Below are 7,920 nucleotides of genomic sequence, written 5' to 3' on the forward strand. Positions count from 1 at the left end.
AAGTTACTAGCAATAGCAGAGCTGTACGTTTATAGTATCAAATGATTTCATACGCTTTCTGCCTCATGATGCCAAATCAACAACGTGTAAGAAAACACATTTTCAGTTTTTTCATCTGTGAACCTACTCTTATATCTGAAAGTGTTTATTATGAATATGAGGAAGCCCAGGTCCAAGACGTGTGCACGGTACACAATGTGAAACGTACACACACACACACACACACACACACACGCACACACACACAAAGGCAGACTGAATCTATAAAATAATTGAACTGTAGTGTCTTAAATGTTTAAGACATCCGTGCGTTATTAGCAACATTCATCCCCTGGTACAATTACAAAGTGATGGGCTACATCTATGTTCCCCATATCATCCAGTCATTGAGTCAAAGAGTAATACTGCGAACAAGGAACAGTCAAAGATTAGGAATAACTACATAAAAAATACATTCATTTACCTTCTCAACAGCCTTTGCATGAAGCATTGCTACTAGCCTACCAACTGTATGTTTCAACTGCTCACCTCGAAGAAAACAGCCTGTGGCTAGTCAATAACAATATTTCCCAGATTCTCCGAAGCATTTCCTAACCTAGTCTTCTGAACAACATTGGTTTGGGATACATCTAATTCTATTAATTGTCTGTTGGTTCTTCCTTCATTTGCTCCTTCCATTCCATTCCATTACGCTGTAGTAAAGCATTTTGCCACAGAACATATTTGAAGTGAAACATAGCAGTGCAGAGTATGGAGGGACACGGTTCATCCGAGTTCATTGGCCAAGAACAATGGTGAAGACCAGAGACTTGGGCTACGAGACACTGTGATCCAGCATGCCATTCGTTTTCTGCCTGTTGACCTCACTAGAAAGATGACACAGGGCAAACAAAAAAAAGATGAAAAAGAATTTGCAGTGAACAAACAAGGAATAGCTTAAGAGCCGGAGGAACGCTTGGGAACCAATATTCCTCCGACAATGCTTACCAGGTGTCAGAAAGTAAACTAAAGCTCTAGCCCTTAAATGTGGCATTAGCAATGTTGACGGCATTGTCCTTGAAAATAAAATGCATCTTTGAACGTATTTCATCTCTGAACATTAACACAGAACCTTCATGTAAGAGCAAAGCTGAAGTATCAAGGAATTTGATACTGGCAGCAAAAGTCAAACTTCAAAAGAACGAGAGAGAGAGAGAGGGAGAGAGAGATACTAAGAGCGACATAGACAGAGAGGAAGAGACAGAGATAGAAAGAGAAGATAGAGAGATGTGCCTAGTTCCTCTATCTGCAATACTATGCTAATCCTAAGAAAATATGGTAATTTGCTGTTTCATGTCTGGGAGCTCCATACTTCAAGGTTAGACAGTGCTTCTGTCATCCTCTCCCTCTCCCCCTCTCTCTGCCTCTCTCTGTGTCTCTCTGTCTGTCTCTCTCTCTCCGACAGATGGTTACCTGACATCACCCACCAGCCAGCCAGCCAGCCTTTAATACTTAATATCACCAATGATATCACTCTTCTCTTCATAGCCGCTATTATTTACAAACCTAAGATGTCTCGGTGCTCCATCCAACAGACAAAGCTGATCCCACGTTTCAGTTTTTAAAAATGGAACAAAAAAGAAAACAACCTAATATAAAAACCAAGCAGCTGTAATCACCGGAGGTACTTGTACCCTGGCTGGGAGAGCAGCCTTAGTTTCCCTGAAGCCAGAAAACAGCAAACTTTGGCATCACAGAAACACTGGACACACACATCACGCACACCGTACTCCTCTCCTGCTCCCGATTCAACATGTCTTCATGTTGTCATGGTGAGAAAAGAACTCCACAAGATTCATACATTCATATAAAAAAGGAAGGGCCTTGGTTTGCGTGGAGCTCTTGGCCGGCCCACATTTACCTTTTCCCTTAAGAAGCTTCTGAAAAGGTAAGTGGTTGTGCTGCCTTTTCTTTTTTTTTTCCCAATGATGTGACCTTGAGAGTAAAAATCGGTGTTCAAAGCAACAACATAAATGGGTAGGTAAATCCCTGAGCTTAAGTCTCTGGATGGTAAAGGTTAGATGGAGAATACTAGATGGAAAGAAGACCTTCTACCTTTCCATTACTATGCCAACGATAACACTCACACACCACCATGAAGCACTCTTGCAGTTAATATTTTCCCAACATTTGTAACAGTTTGACGCAGCAAGCAGCTGAAACTTAACAAGAAGTCCACTCCGACATGACAGCCAAAAACACAGGATGCTAAGCTTTTCACGCTGGATAAAAGGTGGAAGTAGATAAACATGCATGGACAGAGTTCACCGGAGGGTGACATCTAAACCTGTTCTAGCAAAGGCCGGCTCAATCGGCCTCTCTCTCTCTCTCTGTCTCTCTCTATCTCTCTCTATCTCTCTCGGCGCTGACAGCATTATCTTCTATATCAAGGCAGAGGCTTGGCCAAGGCTTCACTCTGAGGAGTCCATTTCATACAGCAGCCACAATGTGACCACTGAGACACGGCCACTCACACACAGCAGTATCAGTGGCCTGCTGGCCGTCCACCATTTTGTGCTCCTCAAGGTCCCAGACCGTCCGGCTCAGCAGAGGGGGATTGCGTCTGCTGCTTGTTCTGCTATCTTGTTTCACAGATGGTAGTGTTTAGCTTTAAAACCACACAGACCTGACCAGGCTGCTTCTTCTGCTTCCCCCTCCTATTGGTTCCTGTAGCCGCCAGTCACCGTGGCTTTCAGGAAATAAACTGGGCGGAAAAAATGTGAGAAGTGGACTGTCTTCTTCAGCGCAAAGTCATCGATGGCCTATCTACTGGTTTCAGATAACACCATGGAGATATCTGAGGATCAAAGCTCCAAATATGGACTGAGAAAGACCACTCAGTCACATATCCCTACTAGGCCTAAACATGAAGAAGCGAAGTCAACCAGCTGTGTTTTACATGGTGCCAAATAAAAAGTCACATGCCATCAGTATATTTATTATAGTCTGAGTCATGTCACCATCAAAGAAATATTATTATTAACCCATCTATCCCCAATTTAAGTGCAATTCATGTCTGGGGTCTTCTGAATTAGTGCCTTTCCCTCCCATCACATTTCCTCTCAAGTTGTAGCTGGAATATCCGTCATGCAGTATCCCAGTGCAGTTCATGGACAAGGCGGAGGGCATTGGATAAATTGACAGCTGAAGGATGTCCAAGGACAGATCTTGGAGTGAAACCAGGAAGTGTTTTTCCACAAGGACAATCCCTCCAGGAAAGCATACATTCCGTGCGGTCCTGTAGAGCATCTCTCCTAGGAAACCATTTCCTGGAGTTCAAGAACCTGTTGTTTCCTTGTGCAAATTCTTTGTCACACAAGTCATGGCTGTTTTGTTCTTATATTTGTCTCGATGGAAAAAATATACATGATTGCTTCGTTATGAGAAACAACTATAGGTTATTTTTCATTGTTGCTTGGTTAAGTACATTAACATCAATTATTCAAATTAGTGAAATGTAACTTCAGCCAAAGAGCCACAAAATACAATTAATTGTTGGACGTGCTATAAGCTTTTAAATATCTCCTTAAATAGCGAGTCAAAAATAATTTAAATGTTTGCTTTGTTTTACAATTGAAAAATGTTTATTTTAGTGTCTAGCAAGACCAACTTAATGAAGAACATCCAAAGCTCAACAAGATACGACACCGAGGACACTAGGCAGGGTTAGAGTCAGCCTTCAACAGGGAACTGCCAGAAAAACCCGCCGATGCCGTGCTTTCAACTGTTGCCAAAGTTACAAGGGGTGGGTGGGGTTACTAACTGGTCAAAATGGTGAGTGGTCTTCATACTGGCCAAAAGATAGAGGGACCATGGAGTGATGTACAGAATCATTGTACAACAACTTCATGACTATATTCTCAATGAGTTAAAGAAGATATTTATTTTATCTCCAGGTGCACCTAAAAACCAAACTGCTGGAGGTAAGTTTACAAGTTGCGGAGAAGGGAAGACGAGAGAGCCATCGATATTAACTTACCACCGAGACCTCCTTTCTGAGCTCTTAAATATTTAATCGTCCTTGGACAGCTCTGTTGCTTCGTAGGCTGCGTGAGTGGATCCCTTCCACAAGACCACTCCTGTTTCGGCTCAATGAAGGCCTTGTGTCCACTGGTTAGCACATTGGCCAAGGAACGGGCGTCTCCAAAGAATTCAGTGTTTTTTTCCACCATGGCAAGCTCAAGCCTGGGTTTATTTACTGTTATTTGGTGTTAAATGAGGAAGGGAATGCAACTTAATGTCAGGAGAGAATCAAAGTACCTGTTCTTGCTTAACATTTCCTATTGGGCATAGCATATAATCGAGAGGTTTAAGCCCTTAAGCATTGAAGTGGCAGTTAACCAGTGGTGTAACCGTGGTGTAACATGGCAACAGACAACAGAAACAAAACGCCACTTCCTGGTTTAATTCAAAGCCATAAAATTCCCAACCGCATCTTAGGTCTTTATACCTTGTTACCATAAGGCAATAAAATGAGACCAGACCGTTAAAAAATAAAGAAGTTGTTTTTATAGTTTAGTATGAAAATTAACTTATTATTATTACTACGGTGCATACAGCAGGTCACTTATAACGCCAGAGAAGCTAGCATGGTTATGATGTCCTTTAATGAGAAGAGACATGGGGGGGGTGAATGGGGCCAGCGAGTTCCTGGCCACTTACTACTGTAGCGATAGGGCCAGGCCGCATCTCACAAGCAATGCATCATGTCACGAAAAAGCACTCGGTGGAGCATTTCAATTGCCTTTTGTATGCGCCTCTCTCACTCTCCAGCCTCCTCCTTCAGTGCCTCAGGTAGAGAAAGAAGGCTGCATCATCGTAGTGTATGTGTGTGTGGAAAAGAGAAGAGAGGGAGAAAGAGAGCGAAGGAACTGTGAGAGTGATGAGCTACATGAGTACTTCTTTCCACCATTCAAAGAACGACAAAAACCTCTCTTGTTGAATACCTATTGCGTCTTATAGGAGTAGACCTCGGTAAGAATCGATCGCTTCTGTCTTAGTTTTTGGACATACCCTGGAATATCGTAAGCGTAAAGCTTATGGCGTTTACATCGGCATAGTAACCAAGTAGCAGTAGACTAATAGAGTAACAGATATTGTAGCGACTGACAATGAATGCTGTAAACTACTATGTAGTACCACTAGTACCAAACAAATGTTTGTCCATTCAAATGATTTACATTGAAGTAACACAAAACATGATGCCCTTGGCTGAGGTGATACCTGAGTGACTCACTCAACTCTGTCTGAAAAAGCAATTTGAAGAGTTGTTCCATGAAGTCAATAATAACAATGATAGCTTCAGCATAACATTCAACAAGGTTATCACTTCAATGGCCGGGATGAAAAGTTCAACCAACCAGTTACACTACTTACCCTATCCATGACATTCAAGCAGTTTATCGTAACAACCCAAGCTAAAGTTGGCAACCAAATTTGCTCAGATAAAACTCATGTGAGAACCACCATGCATGCACAGATAATCCACGTGCTGAGACATTACTCCTAAAAAAAAAACACTAGACAAACAAGCCAAACATGAGATTAGCTTTGGCTCATTTGCTGAGCATCTATCAGCAGAGTGATCAATGTTACTTTAGTCTCTGAGAGAGAGAGAGAGAGAGAGAGAGAGAGAGAGAGAGAGAGAGAGAGAGAGAGAGAGAGAGAGATGTGTTGAGGACAGCAGAAAAGCGCCTTCTGGAGAACCTGTTTGCCCTGCCACACCAGGGAGAAGGAGCACGGCCACCATTTTGATTGCTCTTCTCAGCCCTCTGTGTTGTCGCAGCACACCGTGTCAAGCACAGGCTCCTTGTCAGCAGGATTTCACACACACACACACACACACACACACACACACACACACACACACACAGTGGCCAGGCAAACCGCAGAGCACAGCACAGCCGGGCAAGTGCGCTCACACAAATACACACAGACACACACACAGAGACACACAGACACACCACCTTTCTCTTTAACTGGTCCTCAACCAATACAAGACACCACTAAACATAATACAAGAACAGGTGTTGGGGAGTGGAGAGTTTTTTATGGAAAAAAAGGAGAAAGGGGTCAACTGTCATCGAACAATAAAAAAGTTAGAAAGAAAGAAAAAAATAGTTTACAAAATAAATTGTAAAAAAAATAAAAATAAACTGTGATTATGGACGAAACGGAAAGTAGACCTAAAACGAGGGAATTGTCTCAACTTCTCAAAAGGAGAGTTTCTGCGAGATGTTTCGACTCTGGGCCCAGCGTTGGGACCACTTTGTAGAACATTAACCATCAGCAGGCTCCAACCGCTGCACATTCAGCACTGAAACACCAAGCTCCTCCACGTGCCTATGTGTTTCACAATAGCTAAAGGTTGTTAGTAAAGCAATACCAAATAATCAATACGAAAATACCCGCTATACGCAAAAAATAAATCCAAAGCATTAAACTTAACCTTGACTTTTATTCCACACAGCCTCGACATGTTATCTAACGTCACTTTCCAGAGTTCAGCTCTGCCACCATGGGCAGATCAACTTTGTAAAAACACAGAGCAAACACTCAAATAAATGGTGCTTTTAGGTGCCGGGGAAAGGGCTGGCAACCTTTGTCCTGTCGTGGAGGATCCTGCCCGCCTCGCTCCTACGGTGCTCTCCTAGGGAGTCTCATCTGCCTTCCTCCATTTTATGGTGGAGCTCCACGGTGACATACCTGACTCCAGACCACTGACAGCCGCACGCGTCCACAACAATGGTCAGGAGCCCACCACCGCACCGCCAAACTCCGGCTGAATTCAATTCCCAAAACGTTCTCAAAAGATATCACTTTCCAAACGTTGGAGAAACATCTCAAAGCCCCATCCCAGATCAGACAGTGTGTTTTTTAATGTACTGAGAGCCGCCGGGAGGTGGACATCACGGCTTTTCCCCAACGGTGAGTGACTGGCCGTGGACCGGCGGCTATGCCAGCTACAATGTGTCGCTAATGGAGGCTCAGCTCCCTCGGCGACTGGCTGAGGCTGGTGGGTTGAGAGAAGCGAAGTACAATCCCGTGCAATGGCCTCTCCATGAAGCTAGCCCTCTATACACACACACATTGAACCAGCCGAGGAGACGCGACGCTAATTCCACCCCCCCCCTGATAAGACATGAGGGAGAGCGATAGCACAACACTGGCGAGCTGAAACATAAAAGTCAACCTCTAACCCACTGTGTCCATTTCCTTGTGGTGTCACTTGGACCTCAAACCGACGGGCAACATAGCAGGAAGCAGTATAGGTTGGTTAGAATATTATTGTGAAGCGAGGAGAACCACTTGACTTTGACTACATGGGTGCCAGCCCGGTTATTCCTCCCCGAGTCCCTCTCCTGCAAGTCCGCTGGTCCTGAACTAAAGAAGAAAGGGGATACGCTTTCTTTCCAGGTCATTATATTCCATGATCTACCATAAACGACGTTCTCGTAGACCACGGAAGCCCAGCTTAGAAACCTTGGTCGAAATTGGAAATACAGTAGAAAAACTCACAGGTACAATCTTCTCCTCCTCGAGCGATCTTCCAAAAAGTTGTCCTCGTATTTCATGCGTGTGGTGCCCGGTCGGTCTAATGGATGATCGCCATCTTTCCTGCTTCTCCTTTGCTGCAGCTGCAGATGACCTGAGATCCGTCTGTCTCTGAATAATGAGCAACCACACAGACAAGGAAGACAATCTGCAAAGCAGGCAGCTACACAAAGAAGTTTGGGAGACTAGCAAGCACCAGAGGGTGCACAAGAGTTTACGATGAAACGAGGTAGCATCACCGGGATGGACAACGTCTAGTACGCCCGAGAAGCTCATCCTTCATAACACTGAAGTCACATTAACCGACGAACCCACTTTTTTTCAGCG

At 43.9% G+C, this 7,920-nt stretch overlaps 1 protein-coding gene across 2 annotated transcripts in view; it reads right to left on the reverse strand.

The window, feature by feature from the left end:
- Nucleotides 1–7,697, reverse strand: part of znf462 (zinc finger protein 462) — a 38,431-nt gene extending 30,734 nt beyond the window's left edge. For both annotated transcript variants that reach the window (XM_079755827.1, XM_079755826.1), the window contains exon 1: nucleotides 7,558–7,697. The gene's annotated coding sequence lies outside the window, so the exon portion shown is untranslated. The remainder of the gene's footprint in view (nucleotides 1–7,557) is intronic.
- Nucleotides 7,698–7,920: the final 223 nt, after the last annotated feature.

This window comes from Pollachius pollachius (assembly GCF_949987615.1).
Source record: "Pollachius pollachius genome assembly, chromosome: 18".
NCBI classification, from domain to species: domain Eukaryota; kingdom Metazoa; phylum Chordata; class Actinopteri; order Gadiformes; family Gadidae; genus Pollachius; species Pollachius pollachius.